The 15,068-nt window shown below is 41.8% G+C and overlaps 1 protein-coding gene across 1 annotated transcript in view; it reads left to right on the plus strand.

Moving 5' to 3' along the window:
• The window catches only part of SLIT3 (slit guidance ligand 3), a 621,868-nt gene that overhangs the window by 166,838 nt on the left and 439,962 nt on the right, over positions 1–15,068 (plus strand). The window lies entirely within an intron of this gene.

The following is a 15,068-nucleotide window of genomic DNA, read 5'->3' on the forward strand; positions in this document are numbered from 1 at the left end:
TCTTTCTCCTAACAATGTGTTGCTAGGTTCCTAGAAAAGCCTCCCTGTCAACTTTAAGGTTTTAACCAAAGTATCTTGCATCAAAGAACTGCCAACTTCAGAGCACAAGGCAGTAGTATCAAAGGCTAAAGCACCAGTGGCAGTGGCTTGCTCCTGGTCTTGGGTTAGAATTTCCCAGTGAAAACTGAGATAAAGGACTTTCTATCTGTGATCTGTTTGTGAAACTCAGTGGGGGAAGAGGGTCCAGGATACAGCAGGAGCAGCTGGGGCTGGATGCAAACAGCAGTTCTCAACTGCTATCATTTGGGAGTCACCTGTTACTTATAATAAAGTACTGAAGCTTTCAATTAAGTATTTAAAAAATTAGAACAAGTACCCCCATCATAATGTCACATCGCCATTTCCATTCGGAAGTACTTTCTTGACTTGGTAAGTTTGGGATGGCATAATGGTTGGAGTACCAGGAATTTGGCCTAGCCCTGGGTCTGCCCGTACATAAGATCATCAGGCAGCAAAAGTGTGGCTATGAGAGGAAAAAAACTGGCAAGACTACAGTTCCATGGGGCAAGTCTAGGTCATAGGAGTTAGAACTTGACATAACAATATGGGAATTTACTATGGGCCAAGCATTTTATGTGCATCATCTCATTTAATCTTTTCAGCCATTTTGTATGGCAGGTATTTTAGGTCAGGTTCCCTAAAAGGAGAGCCTGAACCAGGGATTCTCATGCAAGGGATATGTTGAGAAAGTACCCTAAGAAGAGACTTTAAGGAAATGCGGGAAGCAGGATAGGACAAGGAAAGAAACTGAGTAGAGATGCGGTTGCAGGAAGAGTTGAACCTTGGCCCGATCCCATGGGGAGCACTGGACTGTGAGTGGCACCATGGATCTGTTCTCACTTGAAGCAGGGAAGCTGGGCTTCTACTCCTTGCATTCATCCATCACTGGCTGTGGGTCACAGTTCCCAGCAGAGGATGAGGTATAACCTCTCATGCATTTCTGGGAGAGGATCTCTTCCATTCCAAGAGCAAACTTGAACTATTAGCAGCCAGACCTCACAGCAGCTGGAGGACGGGCATACCAAGCCAGGAATGGGGGTCTCGGTGGGGCACGCACAGCATCTACTAGTATAGGTGCAATTAATATGCCCATTTTCCAGATGAGGAAACTGAGGCCTAGAGCATTTATGTAATGAGCCCACAGCTATGTAGAGCTTGGGCTCAAACCCAGGCATCTATCTCCAGAACCATCTATCTCCAGAGCCTTACATGACTTACATTCCCTGCCTTGTTAAAGCCCATGTCACAGTGGAGGGCCAGGTAGGAACCAGTACACCAGAGATGGGTAGGACCAGGGCTCAGAAGTCCTGGAGATAAGGGAAAGGTCATGAGATAAGCCCAAGGGTCAAGAGCAGACTTTAGACTGCTACAGTGTGGCTAATTCATCCTGCTTTGTCTGGGGCTTTTGGAGTTTGATCACCAAAAGCCTCAATCCTGGACAAATCAGGATGGTTGGTTTCCCTGGACTTCTGGGTGGGAGCAAAGTGAGGAGGCAAGGGTCTGTTTTCATGGTGCTGTGTGGGGTAGTTTAAAGGTAACCGGAACTATCATTTCCCCGGGCTCCTGAAGTCAGAGTCAGCTTATCCAGTGGCTGTCTTAGGGGATGTGGGTAAGGGGGAGCAAGCCGATAAAAGCCCCTGGGAGGATGGGATCCTGGCCAGGAGCTAAGCAGAGAGGGTGGTCTGATTTCCAGAGTGGGCTAATGAGAGGAGAGAGTTGGATTGATTGGAGAAGGCGAGGGAAGTAAGTTACCAGCCCCCTGAGGCCTCCTCAGGGATCTTGCCAGAAATAGATACCCTTCTCATGCCTCCGGCTTTGAAGCAGGCTGTTTTGCTGCATGCACATGTGTGTGTATGTGAGTGAGACACAGAGAGAGAAAGACGGAAGGATGTGCATTTGAATCAATCCAATGAGTAAATGTCACCGTTTTAAATTCCTACCCCATCTACGATGAAATAGGCTTCTGTGCTTTTGAAAGGTCTGATCACCTGAAACCGCGCATTCTTCTGCAGACCTGATAGGAGATGCTATTGGAAACCCAGGAGCCATGAAAGTCACGTCCTTTGGCTCAGCTTTCTGGGTAAGAGGCAAAAGGATGGTTAGGATCTGAGGTCCAGAGGCCCCAAAGTGGATCCTGGGACTCCAGGATGGAGCCTTGGGCTGCAGTGGTTCAGCACTGATTTATATATTACCTCCTTCTACCCAAAATAATACCCTGGCCTGTTCTCCAGATGGGAAAGCAAAGCCCAGGCCCAGACTGGAGGATTAGACTCATTTTCAGGAGTTGAAAGGAGGGGCGGGGGGCTACTAAGTTTAACCTCCCAAGTATCAAATTAGCAATTCTTTTCCACAGCGTTATTGACACATATTCTAGTCTGGCTCATGACTGGGCTACTATATCCTGCCATTTCCGTGATAAGGTTGTTCAAGTGATCGTCCAGGGCCATAGGAATGTCTATAGCATGGTTCTTGTGAATTCTCATCTAATGTACCAAGAGCAGAGAGCATATTCACTTTGGTGGCAGGAAGCCTGCGTGAGGAATGGATGGGTTCTTGGTGTGGGTTTCGGAGGGGATGTTGGGAGAAGCCTGCCTCTCTAGTTGATGGAGCAGCAAGTACTTGCAAAAGACGGTTCTTGCTATCTCCTTTCTATTTAAGAGTCTGTAGGCTCATCACCATATTTGATGTTGCCATTTCTTATGTTTCCCTGATCAGTGTTAACCATTGCAGGGTCGGCCACTTGTGAGGAATGGTCTGGCGAAGTGGTTGCCTCCACTACTCCCACTGATTCCCATTTAGAGGCAATTTGATGTCTTGTTCACCCCATCTGGTATTCTGATCCTTTTGGGTTCAGGAGACTGTCCCAGGAGAGGTAACATGGTTGAGAAAGGGGAGTTAGTCTTTCCCCGTTTGGGATACAAAAAACTGCTACGTCACGTGAAGGGAGGTAAAGGCAGACCGACATTGACATGCTCCCTTCTGTAACAAGGCTGGTCCCCATAATCTCTTCTCAGTCTCCAGGGAGCAAAGAGCCATCTGTCCCTTTTTTAAAAAAAAAACTTCCTGGACAACCCCAGATGGTGAAGAGAGATGGGGAGAAGTCTGGGATCCTGGAAAGCCAAGTGATCTTAGAGAATGTAGATATTAGACCAGTGATTTTCCAACTTCCAGGTTTTTTTTAAACTTTTTGACATTTCTTTTTGTCTGCAACCAGAGAAAAAGCTACATATAGTTTACATCTAGACCCAATAACAGATGCATGTAAATATGTAAATACTGAAAGAAAATTGTCATGAAATAATACTTTAATCTCACTAGCAGTGATAAAGTTTGGTATTTTCTATTTTATTTCATGTTTTAAAATACATTGCCCTGGAATGGTTTCGTGAGCCCAGTAATCAGTAACAATTCACAGGTTGGAAAACCACTGATCTAGTCCACTTCTCTCATTTTATAGAAGAGTAAACAGATGTATAGTGAGGGAAGAAGGCACATCCAGAGTCATGACATATATGCAACAGGTATTTATTGAGCAACTATTACATGCTCAATAGGCATTGGACGTATAGTGGTGAGTAAAGCAGATGCTTAGAGACTAGTGAGGGACTATACATCAAACATATAAAATAACACATAGTCATATAAAAGTATAGCAGAAAATGTGATAAATGCTATGGAGGAAGCAAGCTGAGAGCTATAAAAGAGGCTTCCTGGGGCCAGGGAGGGCCAGGGCCTACTTCAAAATAGGATAGTTGGAAAGTTCTCCTTAAGGATGCAAAATTTAAGTCAAATCCTATGGAAGAGAATAAGGCAGCTATGGAGGCGGGAGGTGGGAGACAGGGAGGATAGGAGACAGAGAAGTTGGGAAAGAATGTTTTGAGCAATGGGAGCAGCAAGTATCCTTATGCCAGAGAAGACTTGAAACCTGAACTGAAAGAAAGTCACTGTGGCTGGAGTGAAGTGAGCAGGGGAAGGGGGGTCCAGGATGGGTGCAAAGGGAGATAAGAGCCCACTCAGTTTAGGCCCCATTGGATTTTATTCTAAGTTCAATGGGAAGTCATTGAAAAGTCTTAAAGCAGGGATGTGACACTATCTGAATTTATGGTTTTAAAATATTCCCTTGGCTACAATGTGGAGAAAAGATGGAGGGATAGGTGTGGAAACAGGGAGATCAGTTGATTTTTGTCTACAAAGTCTCTAGAGGGAGACCAAGGGATCTTCCTTTGCAGGGGCCCAGTGCTTTGCACATTTAAAAAGACTGCATTATTAATGAAACATTTGCATCTTAGGAAATGATAAAACAGGCTGCTACATGTAAAAATTAAGTAACTCAATTTGTTTTAACAGCTTGTGCTCTAGTAGAGCAATTTGTTTGGCATATACACAAGACTCCATCTGAACAGTAATTATGCCATGCTAATTATTTTACTGCATTGTGTACATCTGACATTTAATTATGGGAAAGTATGTGAGGGTAGATTTTCTTCCTCCCTCCTCCTGCCTGACAGGTAGTTTTGTTTCCCATGGCTCTTTTTCACCTACATTGTCTTTATGCCAACTTGTCATCTGCAACGAAATCATCTTTCCATGACAGCTTTGCTCAGCCATGTTGCCTGCAAGTTACAGACAATCACCAAAATAAACAGTTGACACAGATGTCATTCTCACCCTCCCCATTCTGCCTCTCCCTCCCCCTTGATTGAGCTCCTACTATAAAGATTTTCTTTTTCTTCTTCTCCTTTGAGAAAGGAAAATGATCCCTGTCAAACTTGAATATCCTCTGATGAGTTGGCATGTCGCCCCGTGGCCTCTCTGGTGACCTTTGCCCTTCTCCATGGAGACTGCTGGGGAGCCGACTCCCATGGCCCCAGGCATAGACAAGGCTGTGCAGCACCAGTAGGTGGTAGAACAGCAGGCTCCAGGCTGGGCATTCACAGACAGGTGGCAAAGGCAGGTTCACCACTCAGGAATCCAGGAAGTTGGACCAAGGCAATGGCATGTCCTTCATGAGGAGCTATTGATGAGTCAGGCTTGGTGCCTGGGCCATGGCCACACAACTGGGCCTGAAAGATGGGGGTTTTTGAAGGGGATGAGGGCAGACAGGAAGCCCCTCCGTATGAATAGAAGTCCAAAGGTTCAGCTGGGATAAGGGGACTAAATGGAGCTGCAGGTCCTAAACCCCAGGCACTTCTCACTAGCCTGTCTTCTTGACTTGTGTCTCTGTAACAACTTCTCCACAAACAGGACAGGGAATGTCTATGTCTCTCAGCTGGAGGGAGGTAGTTGAAAAGAGAGAAGTGTGGTGAGCTCAGAATACGAGAAAAGGGAATGTCTTGAAAACCACAAGGCATTTTTTAGAAAAAATCAATGCGCTTTGCCACAGGACTACATATCTCACACTATAGCAAATGCACATTAAAATACAGACACCATCTTGCCATGGGTATAAAATAAATGACTAGGGAATTAAAGACCACAGGAGACTTCCAGGGCTACAACGGGAGCCATTCTTACATGTTTGTGTTCTTTATATTTCCTCATATACTTTGGTTTAGCCAAGAAATTTGTTGCATTAGGGAAATAAGCAAAGAGAATGGACAAAAAAGACCTTCAGCTTGGTACAGGATATCCTCTTTGAGAAGTACAAGTTCCTGCTCAGTTGAGATAATCTTGATTTGGAACTGTCTAGGTTTTGTTTTGCTGTTTCAGACCGATTGAAGCTCCAAACCCAGGAATTCTCATGTCAGAGCTCCCAGTGAATGCTAGGCAGCCCCTTGCTTGTTCACAAGATGATTTGGGGTGGCACATGTACCAATATATTTTTACTAGTCACGTATTTATATTAATGTGCATTAACATATGTGTAACCAGTAAACAAACCCATGATTTAATGGATATATTAAAGTTTCCAATATGTGTTTGGCATGCCTTCTTTTTTTCTGTCTTTAGAGCTTTGCTCCTTTTACAAACTTGCTCAGAACTTACCACCCTTAGGCATCCTGTCCTTCAGTAATTCTTCTGGCTCTCTCTCTCTCTTTGCTCTACTTCTCTACTTCTTCCTCCTCCTCTTTCTTCCTGTGGTGATCCATAGACATTCTAGGATGTGTCCAACTGCAGTTACAGAAAAGGTGAGTATAGTGGCTTAAAAAAATAGGGATTTTGAGTCCTGAAGAAGGCAGAACAGAGCTGTTTCCGGATGTCCTTCTGTCTTCCTGAACTTCCATCCTTACCATAGGGCTTTCATCTCTGCGTTTGCAAGAAGCTGCTGTGCAAAAGTGATACCTGAGCAGAGCCTTCTTCCCTCAAGACTGTTTTATGTTTAGGAAGCCAAACCCTTTCACTTAACATCTCATTGGCCAGAGCTGTTTCACACGGGTGTACTTAGCTGCAAGGGAAGTGGAAAGAGAGTGTATTTTAGCTGTATAATAGTAGAGGAAAGCAAGGGGGAACAGGGTTATGAATGGTGAGAGGCCGCCAAGGAGGATAGTAAGAAGTACAGATAATATTTTCTGTCCTTACTTTCTTCAAGTTGAGAAAGTATACATTAACAGACAACAACCTTAAAAGCTGGCTTATGGTCATAAACTTGTAAAATTTGGAAAAGAACTTAGACATTATTTGATCCTATTTTAAGAAATGAAGAAATGAAGTCAGAGATAAAGTGACTTACTCAAGGTTCAGGAGAACAAGAGCCCTTCTCTGCAGACACTGCTGAACCCAGTGGTTTTCATCTACAGTATCCGAATCACTGGGAATGCTTGATAAAACACAGATTGTTGGATCCGACCCGCAGAGTTCAGATTTCAGTAGGTAGGGCCCAAGAATTGGCATTTTTGTCAAGTTCCTAAGTGGTGCTGATGCTGCTGATCCAGTGACCACACTTTGAGAATCACTGTTCTAACCAGTTGTGGGTATGCAATTGACAACGAGGACTCCCATAGCTGATTTTCCTAAATTATACTATTTTAATAATTCAAAATAAATGTTGCTTCCTTGTGCATTCTTTAGCAACTAAATAACGTGACAGCAGACAATCATTGCCCAGCTAAGCTCAGTCTTAGAATTGTCAGTGCCCCCATTGTTTGTAAGTCAGAGACTCTTTGTCCCTGTGACCTGGCTATGCCTCAAAGGTGATAGTTCATTTTTTTTTCCTGTTTATTTTTTTTAATTAAATTCAGTTTTCTTGAAATACATTCACCCACCATACTATCATCCATGGTATACAATCAACTGTCCACAGTATGATAACATAGTTATGCGTTCATCACCACAATCTGTCTCTGAACATTTTCCTTACAGGTGATAGTTCATTTAATGAAGATAATACAGTTGTTTCTCCTGAGATGCTTTGCTCTTTCCCAGAAATGACTCCTACCAAGCATTTAATGTGGCTCTCTGGCCCTTATTCTTTTTGTTTTTTCTGTTTTTTTTAAATGCAGTTTTATTGACATATATTCACATACCATACAGTCATCCATGGTATACCATCAACTGTTCACTGTACAATCATATAGTTATGCATTCATCACCACAATCTATTGCTGAACATTTTCCTTACATCAGAAAGAATCAGAATAAGAATAAAATATAAAAGTAAAAAAAGAACACCCAAACCATCCCCCGCATCCCACCCTATTTGTCATTTAGTTTTTGTCCCCACTTATCTACCCATCCATCCACACACTAGACAAAGGGAGTGTGATCCACAAGTCTGGCCCTTATTCTTATATGTTTTCACCATGTAAGTCAGTATCTATAAACTATATATGGCTATGTTTTACGTATTTTCAAACATTTTATGTATGTAGTATCGTATTATATGTATTGTTTAGTAACTAGGATTTTTCATTCAACGTCCTGTTGAATGCTGACCATGTCAGGGCTGCAAATCTATCTAGTTTATTTGTTTATTTTAACTGCTTTATAGTATTCCATGTTCATATACCTTAGCACATTTATCCCTTCCCCATGTTTCAAGTTATTTAAAATTGGATTAATAGAGTTTTGATATTGTTATTAATAGCAACAATATATTGAGATGGGGTGCCCTTTTGAACTCTTCATATATTCACTCATGCAACAAATGTTTATCAGGTACCTACTTTCTTTTAGGCACTGAGGATATAGTAGGTAATTAACAAACGCTCTGCTCACGATGCTGCCTCGTACAATACTTGCAAAAATAAGTGTTGTTATTCACGTTTTGCAGATGAGGAAACTGAAGTCCTGTGAATTCATGAAGTGATTTACCCATCTGAAGGGAGCAGGGAGCTTTGAATCAAATCTCACTCTAAATTACGCTGCTCGTTCTACCGTTCCACCAGGATTACTGGGTGTCATTTAGCACAGACTAATGAAAATCAGGGAACCTAATGGCAATCAGCATTCCTCATCTTCTAAATCCTCTTTGGAGGCCTTGATTTTTTTATATAAACCTTTTTTTTTATATAATTAGGAAAAAAAGTTGCAAATCAAGCTAACAAGCTGTTATATCTGATAGAATGTGATCTATCCTACCTTTGAGACAAAATAGACAACAGGATTTTACATGGCTGAAAGTCAGCAAAATAGTAAAGTTGACTGATCTTTAATTTTTTTAAAAGCACATGTTTGGGAGTTCTGTTGTTTGGCTAATGTTTAGATAAGTAATAACAAAGATGTGTATAATTCATAAATTACTGTATATTTATTCCATAAAATTTATTTTCTTATACCATTTTAGAAAAATTACTAATTATGTTATAATCGAGATTTTTACATACTTTGTGTTCAAATGATAGTAATGCCAAATTAGACAAACTTTCTTAAGTTACAATTTTTATTTTTTAATTAATTTTGATATGGAGAAAACTTGCTGCTAAACCAACAGCAACTGAAATTGTCATTCAAGTTATTGTACATTTACTTTCAGAAATTAACAATGGATTTTACATATAAAACGATAAACTTTTTATTTTAGAATAATTTTAGATTCACAGAAAAGTTTCAAAGATAGTAAAGAGAATATCTATATACCCCTTGTCCAGTTCCCCCATCATTAAAATCCTAGATTATCATGTTGCATTTGACAAAACTAAGAAACTGACACGGGAACATTACTATTAATTAAACTCCAGCTTGATTTGGATTTCCCCAGCTTTTCCATTAATGTCCTGTCTCCATTTCAAGATGCCAAGTACCGCATTGAATTTAGTGAGCACGTCTCCCCAGTCTCTCCTGGGCTCTGACAACAGTTTCTTGTCATTCATGACTTTGACCATCTTGAAGAGAACTGAGGTCTTGATTTTTTCAGTTTACCCCAAATGTCCAAACAAGACGGTATCAGGAATTTAGAGAGCCATAACCAACTCATCCGGGAGTTAGGATTTGGTGGGTCCTGGCAGGGAAGAGAAGCTGCCATTTCAGGACATCAGAAAGGGGCATCATTTCCACACTGTTGCCAGAGCACTCTCCTGGAGCCAGGACACGGGAAGGGATGGAGTGACATGTTATCAGTGAGGCAAAAGGGGCCAGATGCTTGCTGGGTGTGGCAAAGTGTAGGTTTCAAAGAACATGCATCTTACCAAAGAATTAGAACTCCCTCTCCCTCAGTGTCCAACTCCAAGCTCAGTAATGTCTTGTAACCAGAATCTGATGCTTCTCCATCTCCTCCAGCTCTGCCTTTTCCCATGAATATTTGTCTCTCTCAAAAGTAAGTTTTTACTTCTGATGACTCCAAATAAAAAGTCACTCTCCAGTCAAAGAGGTTGGGGAATGAGTTTCCTTGCCTGGGTTCCAAGATCCTGTCCCCAGAAATTTCATAATTACATGTGCTACATCCACTGTCTGTGTTTGCCAGCAACATGGAGGAATCACAGAACTTTTTGAATCAATATCCAAATTTTTGGTGATAAAAATGTATTAGGCTACCAGATGGAAGAGCCCAAAAAGGGTTAATTCTTAGAGTCTACTACATAGGCAGTTGGTTTCTTAGAAGAGCAGTATTTGGGGCACTTTTTCTTTGAAATTAATATATAATTAATATATGTAAATATACATGTTTACTTTTGATAACTCTTCACTGCAGAAATTTTAGAAAAATTCAGAAAATAGCATGTAAAAACGATTATCCATGACCCAGTTCCCAAAGACAATTATTGATATTTTGCCTACTTCCTTCTACTGTATTTATGCTTTTTTTGAGAACATATTCTGTATTGCACTTCTTAATATTTTTTCATGGAACGCGTCATAAGCATCTTTCATATTTTTTTAAATAACTAGTAAATAAACACATAAGAGTTTCTCGTTTAGATTACATTTAGTTCACTTAATCATTTTCTGGTGCATTTGGTTTATTTTCAATGCTGTGAAAAATATTTTTCTATATATAGCTCTCTTCCCCTAATATATTAGATTATTTCTATAGGGTACCTTCCTAGAAATGGGATTATTGGGTCAAAGATTATAAGCATGTTTAAGGCTTTTGATACATTTTGAGGTAGAGGGGAACTCCATGTTTCTAGAGCTCTATATAAGCCGAGTAATAATACTTCACTGCTGCTTTCTGGACTAAAACTGACTTTGGCTTGGCCACAACAACTAAAGGCCTGGTTCTTTTGTTCATTCCTTCCTTCATTTATGTAAGTTTAGGTTTCAGACACTGGATAAAATGCTAATCAAAAATAGAGTTCTTGCTCTCAGGTCCAGAACAGCCTATGGCTCAGGAAGACACTGTTTTTGTTGCCAAGAGAGTTAAATAATCCCTTTTGAAAGCATGTCCTTTCACTAGAGGTTTGATGGTTTAACACTGAATGACTGTTTCTGATTTTGGCTTTTAAACTCAGCTGTTCGGATTTTAGAGCAAGATGGCCTTTCCACATTTGATTTGAGGAGCATTCCATGTGAGGCCCAGAAGACAAAGCTAAAGCATTTTCTCTGTGCATGGGCAAACCATTTTGGTTACAAGGCTGATGGTCATGAGCCTTGCTGCTACTACCTCCTTTTAGCAATTGAAATGTACTCGGATTTCTGAGGGTAGTTGAAAGTGTATTCTTCAGGGTTTCTCCAATGGTTTGGAGGGTGGTGCCTGTTTTACTGTTCTCTGTGTCAGAGAGAATAAAGTTCTTGGTTTTATAACTCACCCCTTCAGATCCTCCTCATTGGTCCTCTTAACCTCATACAAAGGCTTGTCATTTTACTTTTTCTTTTGTGATAATGGCTGGATGTGAGAGGCGCCATCTTGGAATGGCTTCCCAGTAGGAACAAATTTCTGCCTCTTAGCAGCCTGTTACTGAGGTCAGCAAGGGTAACTCTCAGACCGTCTCTGTGATCATGAAGCCATGGTCAGCTATTGGAGGAACACTTAGTCTAAATCACTTGAAGCATTGAAGTCATTGCAGACGTTTCATTGTAATTATGTGGATCATAAAGCCCTGATGACTCCCAGTGGATCTCGGTAGAAGGAGACTGGTGGATCATGGGGTCATCTGGTTAAGTTAGAGAAGAAAGTGGGAAACCAAGGACAAAGCTTGAAGTGGTCCCATCTGGGCCTAAGCTCTGGCAAATGCTCCTGTCTCCTTCTATCACCCAGAAGCTCTGACTCATCAGAACCTGTCTTCCAGCCCTCATTAGGGGAATGTTCCAGACAATCTGGCAGGTTCATGCATTTGCAGCTCTGCCCCTTGGACCCTGATGTCTTGAGTGCTTGACATCATCATGTCAAGGGAGCAGAGCCTGTTTCTGGGAGCAAAGCTGATGATGGAGCACTTGTGAAAGGCAGCGCCCTTTGTCAACCATGATATCATTTGACAGGGTCAGCCTGCCCGGGCTGTGTTTTTCATGATGTCACCACTGCTGTCCCTTGGCTCTGAATCAAACTTGTTTCTCTAATGCTGACTTTTTAAAAAGTGGGAATAAAAGAGGAAGGTGCTCTGAGATTACTAAATGTTCTAACTTTTAGCTGCATCACAGTGTCCCTGGATGAGGTCTCATTTCTCTCTATCTCCCAGTGTTTCCCTTTCCCCTTTTCCCTCTCTCTGTTCTTTTTCCATATATACTTTTTAAGTATTCAGAGCACTTGTCACTTCAGAACAGAAATAGGGTGTCCAAAATGTATGGTTTCTGAGATAAAAAAAATTATCAAAATATCTTCCATGTGAAGGTCTCCCTGCAAGCTCCTTTGAGGTCTTAATGGTGTGCCATGGAGAACTGGAAAACAGCATAGCTAGTTTCCCTATGGTAAATGTGGTGTCTCCTGCTGAAATTCCTTGAGGCCCTTTCTCTCTGTGGGTCGCTGTTTCCCCATGAGGGCCCTTCTCTCTGTGAGTCCCAGTGCAAACATCTAGTCATGAGATGACCTGAAAAGCAAACTTCCCAAAGTGAAGACATGAGGAGTATGAACTGCGAGGGACATCAGTTGACTTAGTCTTCCTACTGCCTGGCTTCATTTCATAGCAAGCTGGCTTCATCTCTACCTGAGGCAAGATAAAGAACTTTGCTCAGGAAATTTGAGCCCCTGTTCCCAGGCCTCATCGCTCTCAAGCTGATGGACAGGTATGGAAGGAATGCACTTGTTGGCAGGAATTAGATGGTGCCAGGCATAAATGGAAGTCACATTCTTATCTTCTCTCTCTCTGTTTTGGAGGGAAAAATGGAGGGAGGGAAATGCTGTGCCGGGAGAGGGCTGCAGAACGAGCTGTCTCAACTTGAGCCAGCTGCCACTTGTCAACAGATTCCAGCAAAGGCATCTAGCTCAGTGAGTGTGTAAACCAGGATGGTGCCTACTGGTGGGGGTGAAATGACCAGTGGGAGATGACACAGACCTTTGCTGCAAGTCAAGAACAAGCCACGGGGACTCTCTTGTCCTCATGGCCTTGTCCTATAAACGGGTGTTTCCGCATCCTGAGTTCTTTATCAGTCATAGCTCCATCCCAACTCTGAGCTCCATCCTGACTGTTCCCTTTGCTTCTGTTTCCAGCCAGATTGCTTTTCATGGCAAGCAGGTGGCTAATACAGGGATAAAGAGACCTAGTTAACCTGAAGGTCCAACCACAGTATTGACCAAGAATGCTGCATTGCTGTTGCAAATGGTGCTGAGAACATACATTAGTTTACATGCAAAGATGGGCAGGATATAATGGGTAAAAAAATAATAATAAAGACCATAGAACAGTGGGTATATTATGATACCATGTTTGTATTCTCTCTATTAAATGCATTTTAAAAAGAAAGAGGGAAAGCAATACACCAACAATGGTAATAGTGATGGTTTCTAGGCATGACATCCCTGGTGATTTTTTTCCTTTGACATTTTTCTCTCTTTTCTAAGCTTCTTCCCTTGGAAAAAAAATATAGAAAGATTTAGCTTCTTTCTCCTGATAACTTACAATCACTCTAGTTTTAGCAACTTCTACCTATATCCATATCCTTATCTACATCTAAAATTCTCTCCATGGATACTGTGTACAGTGAGACAGGTTGCACCAGCACCAGGATTTGAAGAGGGGAGGTCTAAAATCCATCTCTCAATCCACTTGCTAAGCTAAGCCCTGGCATGGGGCTATGTCTGCCCCAAAGGAAGGGGGACTTCTAATTTGTCTACCCAGAAGGGTTGCCTTTTTCTGATTCACACAGTTATACCATAAGAGCTCACAGCAACCCTGCTTCTCTCTTTCTTCCTGTATGTGGGTGTGTGTGTGTGGGGGGGGGGGTATGATATACATATACACATTATGTATATACATACACACACATTTTCATATTAATCATTTCAGTCCTATATTGGCCATCTTATATAACTACCATATTATATTATAAAGCTTCTGAAATTAGGGGAATTATTTCCTAGTCCATATGTGTCAGGATTCTTTATACTCAATATCAAGATTATAGAAATGGTTTTCTGTAGGGCTAGTAAAGTTCAGGCCTTTTTCAGAAGGACCAGCTTCTTTGCACCTTGCTACTCTCTTTTATAAGTGTAAATCCATATTTCCTTGGGATGGGAGGAGGGGCAAGAATATTTGACTTTGAAACATCAGTAGTAGACACTGACCAATGAAAGCTGCAACTGACTCCCAGGCACCAATAGGATTTAGGAAGCCTCCTTTGTTTCAAGAGGTGACGATTATGTCATCAGTGGCCTAAAATAGAAGGGACACAGTGACCATGTGGCTGTGCTCTGGGATGAAGCTGGGGGATGAAGCTGGCTAAATTCTTCCATGACCTTTTCAATCTGCATCTCTTTGCAGGTATAGTCCTGCCTTTGTTATTTTGGGGAAACTGAGGCAGCTTAACAAAACATCTAGTAAGCATAAAATACTCAGTAAGCTGTAAAATGATGGAACTGAATGGCTCCCAAAGTTCTTTCCACAAGTTAGAGAAATTCTGTGATGAGCCAGGAGGGCATGAGGTACCAGAGCTCAAGGCTTTTGTGTACACGTAAAAGTCAGGTGTGTTCCAGAAATAGCATCCCTGACCCCAGAGACTGGGGCAACCTTGTCTTAATTTCGGGCTTGGAATAATGACAGTTTTATGAACAACCAAATAGTTATTCTGGGTTCTCCTCTCAAGAGTGTGGTCTGAGACCTTGGCTTATGTAGTCTAAGCATATAATAACATCTGATTGTGCTCCCAGTGATCCTTGGACAGCCTTTACTTTAAGTTCTATTTCAGAACACCCTCCTATCTGGGAACACCTAACCAGAGGCCCTAGTGAGGTGGAATTTAGAAGCAGCATTAATTTCAGGGCACTCTGGGGCCACACTGGTCAAATCTCTACTCTCAATCCAGTGGAAAGCAGTAGAACACTTTAGGGATGGTAGAAGGAGGTACCATTCGGTAGGCAGAGTGAGTAGCTTGTGGTCCAGTGAGGGAGGGGCTTATGAGCAGCTCTAGAATTCTCTGAGCAAACAATAGCTTTGGAATGTCTGGTGGTGATTTTGAGTAGAAGAAAGAGCATTGGACTGGGAATTACAGCAGCTCCACAGTAACTTGGTGTATTAGTTAGGATTCTCTAGGGAAACAGAATC

The sequence above is a fragment of the Choloepus didactylus genome, chromosome 11, assembly GCF_015220235.1.
Source record: "Choloepus didactylus isolate mChoDid1 chromosome 11, mChoDid1.pri, whole genome shotgun sequence".
In the NCBI taxonomy this organism is placed as follows: domain Eukaryota; kingdom Metazoa; phylum Chordata; class Mammalia; order Pilosa; family Megalonychidae; genus Choloepus; species Choloepus didactylus.